This window comes from Lolium rigidum, chromosome 6, assembly GCF_022539505.1.
Source record: "Lolium rigidum isolate FL_2022 chromosome 6, APGP_CSIRO_Lrig_0.1, whole genome shotgun sequence".
NCBI classification, from domain to species: Eukaryota; Viridiplantae; Streptophyta; class Magnoliopsida; order Poales; family Poaceae; genus Lolium; species Lolium rigidum.
In genome coordinates, this window is record NC_061513.1 from 92,477,601 (window position 1) to 92,489,134 (window position 11,534).

The following is an 11,534-nucleotide window of genomic DNA, read 5'->3' on the forward strand; positions in this document are numbered from 1 at the left end:
TCTCTTTGAGCTGTCAAAGAGAAGGCAATGAGATGAAATGCATATACTGTTTGCCAGATTTGGCCTTCCTTGTCAGAGGCTGCAGCTGCATGACCAAATCAAGGTTGTTCGGCCTTAAATGGCAGAGCTAATCGCACTTCTGGGTCAGGGGTGGGCATAAAAACAGTGAAACTGAAAACCAAACCGAAGCGCCGAAACCAAACTAACCAAAATCTCGATTTTTCGCATTACATGCTAATTTTTCTTTCCATTTATACTAACGAATTGAATTTGGTAGAAGTCGTTTTTTAGCCCAACCAACCGAACAAGACTGAACAGACCAAACTGATCAATCTCCCATCAATTTGGGCATAAGCCGTCGTTCCATAGAAGCTCAATTGTGTTGGATGTTCCACAAATTGTTCTTTGTATGACTTTGATTATTGATGTAGTAGCTTTTTCTAAATACAGAGTTGCAATCTTAGCTACTCCTTGTTTTAATCATTCATGAGCCTTCCGAATAGCAACCTTCCGGTCTCATACGCAATCCCTACCTCTCAAGAGAGTACCCATGTGGAGAATACTCTGTTTGAGCCTCTTCCTCTAGATCCCCTCACCGACCTCTCTCCCCCTCGCCGCTGGCGGCCATGGTGACCGGCGACGAGTGGGAGAGGGGTCCGGTTTCTTTTAATTGTAGGATTTCTTTCCTCTAGTTCTTCTCCGGTGAATAAGGAGGCGGCTAGATCCAAATCCACCCATGCTCTTCCTTGTGTTCTTCTTCCTCTCTGCTTCGAGGTGGATGGATGGGGGAAGAGTGCTGGAGGGCCTTATGCTAGCACCTCGCTGCCGAATCCATGGCAAGGACGGGCTTTGGTTGGCCTTGCTCCATCATCTATCTTCTCTTCTTGCTGCAATAAATCACATAAGTGGTGCTATGTTGAAGTTATGGTTGTTCTTGTCGCGATGGCGCACTCTTTGGAGAGCTCACCACCAGTGGACTCATGTTGGCTGCTTTGACTCGCCCCTGAATCCTATGGCTGATTGGCGGCCCTCGTCTAGGAGTTCAACCGCCATTTGGAGGACATTATCAACCATGCGCTGGAGCTCGTCGTCGCTTCGCCCCCAAGTGGCTCGTCCCCGGAGGCGTCGAGATGGCCATCGTTTTTGGTTCTTCGTCGGAAAGGAGAGCATACCGAGCAACTTCCTCTCATATCGCAGTGCGGCATGTGCCTTGAGGTCACCGGCGAGCGATGGAGTTGGCTCCGAGGCACCAGATTATTTTTTCCATTTTTTTGCTAGGGTTGTTTTTGTAAATTTTGATACCTTCTCTTAAAATTCTAGGTTTTTCAGGGAAGGAGTTATGAAAGGGCATCGTTATAATTTATGTGTCCACCGATTATAATTTAGCTTCCAAGCCTTTCGAGGTTGTTCTCTGTTAAAAAATAGAAACCTTCCACAATAAGTGATTATTTGTCGTTTTCTTGCGTAGTTTATGCTTTTTCTATTGTTATGTTAATCACTATTTCCATGTTTGGTTGCACAAAATTCGCCTCCAAATTAAATTGGCAATAGAATACCAAATCAATGATTTCATTGGAATACCATTTTGGTTGTTTGGATGTGCATGGTATTCACATGTAGAATCAAGGTTACAATTGATGGGATTCGTAGCATAGAAAACAAAAAATTTCCTACCGCAAGAACGAAACACAAGCCAAGATCTAATCTAGTAGACGGTAGCAACGAGGAGATGAAGAGACTAACCCTCGAAGATTCGCAAAGCTTAACGAGATTAGATCTCGGGGTGGATGTAGTCGATCACTTGCCGCTTGCAAAAGCACGTAGAAGATCTTGACGGTGCCACAATCGGGCGGCACCTCCGTACTCGGTCACACGTACGGTGTTGATGAAGACGACGTCCTCCTCCCCGTTCCAGCGGGCAGCGGAAGTAGTAGATCCTCCTCGGAATCCCGGCAGCACGACGGCGTGGTGGCGGTGGTGGTGGAGAACTCCGGCAGGGCTTCGCCTATGCGCTGCGGGAGTAGTATGTGGAGGAGGGGCGCTAGGGTTCGGGGAGAGGGGGTGTCTAGGGCGCCGGCCACTTGGGGCCTGCGGCCTAGGAGGCTTTGGTATGGCCGGCCCCTCCCCTTTGCCCCTCATTATATAGGTGGAAGCCCCAAGAGTTGTAGTCCAAGTCTTCGAATAAGACCCCAACACCAAAACCTACCTTTGGTGGGAAACCTACTCAAGATGGGAGTCCTACTCAAGGTGGGACTCCCACCTTTCCTTGAGGTGGGGTGGCCGTCCACCTTAGGTGGAGCCCACCTGAGACTCCTCCCCTTAGGGTTTGGCCGGCCATGCTAGTGGAGTCCCTCCAGGACTCCACCTTCCATAGTGCTTTCTTCCGGACTTTTCTAGAACCTTCTAGAACCTTCCATAAATACACCGGATCATTTTCAAACTTATAAAATGACGTCCTATATATGAATCTTATTCTCCGGACCATTCCGGAACTCCTCGTGATGTCCTGGATCCCATCCGAGACTCCGAACAAAACTTCGAACTCCATTCCATATTCCATATCTACTCAAACGACATCGAACCTTAAGTGTGTCACCCTACGGTTCGCGAACTATGCGGACATGGTTAAGACTTCTCTCCGACCAATAACCAATAGCGGGATCTGGAGATCCATAATGGCTCCCACATATTCAACGATGACTTAGTGATCGATTGAACCATTTACATACGATACCGATTCCCTTTGTCACGCGATATTTTACTTGTCCGAGGTTTGATCATCGGTATCACGATACCTTGTTCAACCTCGTCTCCTGACAAGTACTCTTTACTTGTACCGTGGTATGTGGTCTCTTATGAACCATTCTTATGCTTGCAAGCTAATTAGACGACATTCCACCGAGAGGGCCCAGAGTATATCTATCCGTCATCGGGATGGACAAATCCCATTGTTGATCCATATGCCTCAACTCATACTTTCCGGATACCTAATCCCACCTTTATAACCACCCATTTACGCAGTGGCGTTTGATGTAATCAAAGTACCCTTCCGGCATAAGTAATTTATATGATCTCATGGTTGAAAGGACTTGGTAACTATGTATCGAAAGCTTATAGCAAATGAACTTAATGACGTGATCTTATGCTATGCTTAATTGGGTGTGTTCATTACATCATTCACATAATGACATAACCTTGTTATTAATAACATCCAATGTTCATGATCACGAAACTATGATCATCTATTAATCAACAAGCTAGTTATACAAGAGGCTTTATAGGGACTTCTTGTTGTTTACATAACACACATGTATCAATGTTTCGGTTAATAAAATTATAGCATGGTATATAAACATTTATCATAAACACAAAGATATATAATAACCAATTTATTATTGCCTCTTGGGCATATCTCCAACAACAATGGCATTCTAAATATTGTTTGGATGTACATTCCGTGGAATTGAAAGTTTTTTTACGGCTGAACAATATAAACTGTGTAATATGACTGAAAATATACATGTATTTATCAGAACGCTTCAATATTATTTTTCACATAATAACAATTTAATAATCCAGGAAATACTTCCATTTGACATAAAAGTTGTCGAGTACTTGCAACAATTTGTAAAACATGGATAATAAATATGTCTGACATAACAAAAAGTGGGTAGTTTATGTCTTACAAATAGCACAAAGTGGGTAGATTATGTCTTACAAATAGCACATCAAGTGGACAATCCATAAACAACAAAGTGCATCAGAAGATCATGGAGCAGTACATAAGAACAACCACACATGGTAGCAATCATCAAGGCAAGGTCAAGAGTCATGGCTTCCTTATCTCCATGGGTAGTGCCATGAGTGATTCAAATGTGCGCTCATTGGCGGTGAGCTTCCCATCAGCTACCAACATATAAATACCCTCCAAAGTTGATATCTTCTTTAGTTCAGCAAGTATTTCAGATGAAGGAGTCACCTTTGGTGGTCAGATGAAAATTTCTTTTGGTTAACTGTAGCTCATCATAGCATCTTGTCTCTGACCCATTGTATGTTCTTCTTAATAATACTTTCAATATGCAACCTTCTGCTCATAGTTATTGAAGGCTCCTAGGTCCCTCGGTGCCCTTAGAGTACTAGCATAAGCTAAAGCAACTATAGACATCTCGAAATACATCTTTGTAAACACTATACTTTTTATTTTTCTTCTTTTGTTCTCTTCGGTAATGTAGTCAACCAACTCTTGGTGAGACATGATGATGCTACAATGCACACAAAGTTTGAAATCTAATTATGGATAGCATACACACTTTAAATCAAACATTTGTCATAATTATGCATATCATATTAACATGTAAGCATTCACATGATGAACAACACATTTGCATATTGCCCAAGTTCATATCTCGTATCATAGAGTATAGAAAACGAATTTCAAACCTTCAATTGGACTCACCACTTCTTATTCTCCTCAGAATTTGCAAGTTCAAAAAAACACATTAATATGAAAATTTCATCAAGAGCCCCGCCGACCTGCCCCAGTGGCGGAACCAGAGGAGAGGGAAAGGGCACCGCACACCCATATGGCCGTCATTCGCCCACCTTTCACCGTCGTTCGACCGCCTCCCACCATGGTTCTAGGGTTAGGGTTCGGCCATGGAAGGGACGGGCGGCCAGGGGAAGGGGTGAAGGGGAGGACGGGGAAGAGGGGGGACAGGGGCAGAGGACGGCGGATGGAGGGAGAGGCATGGGAAAAGGAAGGGCGGGGAAGAGGGGGGACATGGCAGAGGACGGCAGACGTAGGAAGAGGCATGGGAAAAGGGAGGGCGGGGAGGACGTACCTGCGCCGCCGTCGGGAGGACCTTCTCCGCCGTACGAGGTCACGCAGAGCGCGGGCATGAAGTCGCGAGCGTACCGCTTTGCTCAATTCCTTGTATTCCCGAGCTCGGGATCAGTTTTCCAACTTGCATCGGTGTAACTGGTTACAACGAGACTTAGAGTCATCAGGATCAGTGTTTCAACTTGCATCGGTGTAACTGGTTACAACGAGATCTTGGTCACCGCCATAACAAAGAAACATATCCTTAGTTCTTTTCAAGTACTTCAGGATATTCTTGACCGCTGTCCAGTGTTCCATTCCTGGATCACTTTGATATCTGCTAGTCAAACTAACAGCATGTGCTATATCCGGTCTAGTACACAACATGGCATACATGATAGAGCCCTACTGCCGAGGCATACGGGATCTGATTCATCCTCTCTCTTTCTTCTGCCGTAGCCGGACCTTGAGTCTTGCTCAAGACCTTACCTGGCAACATCGGTAAGAACCCTTTCTTACTTTCATCCATTCTAAACTTCTTCAGAATCTTGTCCAGGTATGTACTCTGTGAAAGCCCTATTAGGCGTCTTGATCTATCTCTATAAATCTTGATGCCTAAAATGTACGCTGCTTCACCAAGGTCCTTCATTGAAAAACACTTATTCAAATAACCTTTTACACTTCTTAATAATTCTATATCATTCCCAATCAATAATATGTCATCTACATATAATATCAGGAACGCTACAGAGCTCCCACTCACTTTCTTGTAAATACAGGCCTCTCCATGGCACTGTATAAACCCGAAGTCTTTGATCACCTTATCCAAGTGTCGGTTCCAACTCCGGGATGCTTGCTTCAGTCCATAAATTGAACGCTGAAGTTTGCATACCTTGTTAGCATTTTTAGGATCGACAAAACCTTTGGGTTGTACCATATACAACTCTTCCTCAATGTCACCATTAAGGAACGCCGTTTTGACATCCATCTGCCAAATCTCAAAATCGAAAAATGCAGCTATTGCTAACAAAATCCTCACAGACTTTAGCTTCGCTACAGGTGAGAAAGTCTCATCATAGTCAACACCTTGAATTTGTCGAAAACCCTTTGCGACAAGTCGAGCTTTATAGAGAGTGACATAACCATCAGCATCTGTTTTTCTCTTGAAGATCCATTTATTCTCGACAGCCTTGCGGCTATCAGGTAAGTCTACCAAAGTCCACACTTTGTTATCATACATGGATCCCATTTCGGATTTCATGGCTTCTTGCCATTTGTTGGAATCTGGGCTCATCATCGCTTCTTCATATGTCGCAGGGTCTTCATCATTGTTGTCCACAATCATGACATTTAGACAAGGATCATACCAATCAGGAGTGGTACGTTCCTTTGTCGATCTGTGAGGTTCAGTAGCTACCTCGCTCGAAGTTTCATGATCATTATCATTAGCTTCCTCTGTTATCGGTGCAGGCGGCACAGGAACATCTTCCGTGCATCGCGCTACTCTGATCAACGAGAGAAGGTTCAGTAACCTCGTCGAGTTCTACTTTTCTTCCAGTTACTTCTTTAGTGAGAAACTCTTTCCCAAGAAAGGTTCCGTTCTTAGCAACAAAGATTTTGCCTTCGGATCTGTGATAGAAAGTATACCCTATAGTTTCCTTAGGTTATCCTATGAAGACGCATTTCTCCGCTTTGGGTTCTACCTTGTCCGGTTGTAACTTTTTTACATAGGCTTCGCAACCCCAAACTTTAAGGAACGACAACTTAGGTTTCTTATTAAACCACAATTCATACGGTGTCGTTGCAACAGATCTCGATGGTGCCCTATTTAAAGTGAATGCTGCTTTCTCTAACGCATAACCCCAAAACGATAACGGCAAATCAGTAAGAGACATCATAGAATGAACCATATCTAAGAGAGTTCGATTACGACGTTCGGACACACCATTGCGATGTGGTGTTCCCGGCGGTGTCAATCGTGAAAGTATTCCGCATTTCTTTAAATGCATGCCAAACTCATAACTCGGATATTCGCCTCCGCGATCGGAACACGTAAATTGATCTTCTTGTTACGTTGATTTTCTACTTCACTTTGGAATTCCTTAAACTTCTGAAAAGTTTTGGATTTATGTTTCATGAAATAGATATACCCATATCTACTCAGATCATCTGTGAAGGTTAGAACATAACGATAACCACCGCGCGATGCTACACTCATTGGTCCGCACACATCGGTATGTATGATTTTCAATAAGTCTGTAGCTTGTTCCATAATACCAGAGAATGGAGTCTTAGTCATTTTTCCCATTAGACATGCTTCCCATCTATCAAGTGACTCAAAGTCAAGAGATTCAAGTAGTCCATCGGAATGGAGTTTCTTCATGCGTTTCACTCCAATATGACCAAGACGACAATGCCACATATAAGTAGAATTATCATTCAATTTAATTCGCTTAGCATCAATGTTATGAACATGTGTATCACTACTATCGAGATTTAATAGAAATAAACCATTCGTCTCATGCGCATGACCATAAAAGATATTATTCATAAAAATAGAACAACCATTATTCTCAGACTTGAATGAATAACCGTCTTGCATTAAACACGATCCAAATATAATGTTCATGCTCAACGTAGGCACCAAATAACAATTATTGAGGTTTAAAACTAATCCCGAAGGTAGATGTAGAGGGAGCGTGCCGACAACGATCACATCGACCTTGGATCCATTTCCAACGCGCATCGTCACTTCATCCCTCGATAGGCTTCGTTTATTCCGTAGTTCCTGTTTCGAGTTACAAATGTGAGAAACCGAACCAGTATCAAATACCCAGGCACTAGTACGAGAACCAGTAAGATAAACATCTATAACATGTATATCAGATATACATTTCTTCTTCTTGACAAGGCCACTCTTCAGATCAGCCAAGTACTTGGGGCAATTACGCTTCCAGTGCCCCTTCCCATTGCGATAATAGCGGTCGATATCGGGTTTAGGGCCACACTTAGGCTTCTCGGAGGCGCAGCAGCTTTCTTGCCGCCCTTCTTGAGGTTGCCCTTCTTAGGTTTGCCTTGCTTCTTGAAATCGGTGGTCTTGTTGACCATCAACACTTGGTGCTCTTTACGTATCTCAACCTCAGCGAGATTTCGGCATGGAGAAGAGTTCGGGTAACTCCTTGTTCATGTTACGCATATTGTAGTTCATCACGAAGTTCTTGTAACTTGGTGGCAGTGATTGGAGAACACGATGAATACCCAGCTGGTTAGGGATCACAATCCCCAAGTCACTGAGCTTCCTCGCGTGTCCGGACATAGCGAACACATGCTCACTAACGGAGCTGCCCTCTTCTATCATGCAACCAAATAACTGCTTCGAGGCCTCATAGCTCTCCACGGTCGCATGAGTTTCAAAGATAACTTTGAGCTCACGGATCATCTCACAAGGGTCGTGGTGCTCAAAACGCTTTTGGAGCTCTGTGTAATATCCCAGGTTTAGAGGCTATAAAATGAGAGAACACCAAAGTGTGCATTGCATTCATGCATAGAAAATCCGGGGAATTTTCGCGCTTCAAATAAAACTTACCACAGTAACTGAAGTTTCACTTGACTTGCTTGGAATTGAAGTAGATCATCAAGTCAAGCGCTATAAACTTCACTCGTGATCTTTGCTAAAACCCTATTTTGGGTAGAGATGATTTGATCTATGGGCTAGATCAAATGGAATTAGTTTTACAACAAACAACACCTTAAGTAAGGTCAACTACAAGATTCTATAAAAGATCTCAACATGACATTCCTTACAACAACACATGAATAATTAAGAAACTATTCTTTACTTATCTTTTCCATGTCTTTTACTAAATAAATGTTTCTACCATGATTCTCATGGTGTATCTTCAACTAATTTTGTGTGTAATATAATTCAATTCTAAACTTATTAATAAATAAGGTAAATCACGGGGACTAAAGTGCATAAAGGCCACACATTCTTATTTAAATCATAACTTATTAAATATATGGAATATCATAAAAGCTGAATCCATTTACATTACAAGTTATAGTTCAAACTATTTGAATAAAACTACTCATGAGTATTTTGAAACTCATATGATCATGCCTTGGTGCAATCAAACACCAACTATTCAAAATTGAGGAATAACCTTCAACCTTGACTTTTTGACCAATATTATAATATAAATCCAATCAAATATGATATAGTGACTCATCCATAATAATAAAACTATCCACAAGATATTTAGTAACAAATGCCACTTGGCTATCCAAAGATAAATCATATGAGAAGATAATGATCATGCCACATGGGATGAAAATATCTACATGACTTGAATCCCAAGCTTTGCCACCTCATGCTCAAAGGATTGCTATGGATGAGGGCATGACACCCAAGCACCTTACTCATCAAACCAACACAAGAGTCACCACCTATGTGTCATGATACTAGAGCTGCCCCAAGCCTATAAATAGAGCCACACCTTCATCCATTTGCTCATCAAGTACCATGATACATGGGAACAAACACATAGAGCCACTCCATGTGATTAGCTAGGATCAAGATGAAGAATTTAGGAGGTGGAGGCATACCACAAGATGCGGGTTTATCAGATTTCTGAAGAACAAGCTACATAAGTTACCAAGGTAGAATCCCTAGGCAAACCATATATTTAGAGGATCATATCATCATATCTTGAGTAGGACCTTAGGCTATTACAAGACATTTAGAAGTGAGAGAGATTATAGATGCTAACCATAGCCATGTATACCCTAGAGAATTTTAGAGTAGTATTACATCTTACTTGTTTAAACCAACCTTTGATCTTGTAGATGAGAGCCATTAGTGAAACATAACCAAAGCTTATGCTCATATTCTAATCCTAGTTGTGTATCAAATTGGTGATCACTACTTAAACCCTAAACTACATTTGAATTCCAACCCATGGATTAACTTGGATTATAAATATAACCCTACCATACCTCATGCCTGTTTATACTTCAATTTAGTGAAGCTTATGCAAAACCCTAAACCTTTTCATGTAGTATCCACCCTACATAAAATATTATGTCCCCACTTGTGTATCATGGATCACAAGTATAAACCAAGTTATAAATGCTTAGTATTAAATACCATTTGGTGAGTAGGATGAACCCAATACCCTATTTTACTTTGCTATCCAAATACCTTGTTGAGTGAACCAAATAAAATAGTATTCAGATAAGTAGTTGAGTTAACCATGATGAGCATAAGATCTATCTCAGATAATTTAAGCTAGGAGTTGCTAAGCAAGATTGATAATTATAGAGTTTGTTCAACCATTTTCTTAAACCCTAGAAATAATCACTCACATAAAATCATGAACCAATCCCATTTCCTTTACCATTTGTTAAACCCTAGCCATAATTAATTTTTATGTGAATAATCAATATGGTTAAGCACTTGCAAAATATAATATGTTCACCATTCACATGTTATCAATTTTAGATCTTTTAAAACAGAATTGATTCCTAAATTTAAAGTAATTGAATTGAACCCTAAAATTCATATCTATTTGAATTTTAACTTGTGCTTTATAAGAACTAAAGTTAATCCATTATAAATGGTTGTTTAAAAACAAAACAATGCGAGTGGGTATTATCATAAAATGATATTGATATTCAAATAGTTTTGAACCTACAAAACAAAGCAGAAATCAAATTTGAATTCAAACCGAGAAAATAGAAAACAAAACGAGTTCAAAACAGAAATTTAAAAGAGAATTGGAGGGAAACTTACCCGGTGGACCTCGGCACCGCGAGCAGCCCATCACCACCACGTCCACGCAAGCCCACCGGTAGCCCAGTCCACGAACCAAGCACCGGCCCATCGTACCGATTCGCTTTAAGAATCGTGCGAAGAAGAAAGCCACCTTCTTCTTCTTCCCCGGCGTCGACAAGCACGCTCGCGCCGCATGGGCCACGACCCCGGCGGCGATAAGGACGACTCGGACGTCGCAGGACATCTCAGAACCGTGCCCAACTCCTCTCGCGTCCGTCCTATCCAACTACGTCAAGATTCACGCCCAGAACTAACGCCTCCATTGCCGTGCATCTCGGCCAGACGCCGCCGTCGCGTCGTCAATCCTGATCGCCTCGAGCTCTATAAATAGGTCAAGAGCTTCCCCTGGAAACCCTAAAGCTTCGCCGCCCATCCATTCCTTCCCAGATCCTTTATATCTCTCGCAATCAAGAAACATCACCGACGGCCGTTCTCCGGCTAGCCGTCGATTGAGAGCACCCCGGAGACCGTCGAGTGGCTTGGAGGATGCGCCAGAGCCTGCAGATCATCCTCATGGAAGGAATCGAGTAGGGGAGCCCAGGGTGATGCCAATTTGAGTTTTTACCCTTGCAGCACATCGCCGGGAATGGCGAGCTAGAGCTCGTCTCCGTCCTCCATCCACCCCGTCGAGCACATCATCATCATCAGAGTGAGATTCCGCACCTCTGGAGCCTTTTATCTCGATTTATCTTTCATCCTAGCTTCATTTTGCGTTTTGGCCGGAGCTCGCCGCCGCGGACCTCGTTGCCGGAGCTAGCTCCGGTGACCATTTCGAGGGGCGCTGCCACCGATAGATTCGCCATCGTCTTCTCGTTCAAACGCAACAAGCCGCTCTTCCGGGGAGCTCTAGATCGCCGAAACACCGTCGCCGTCGATCGCCGG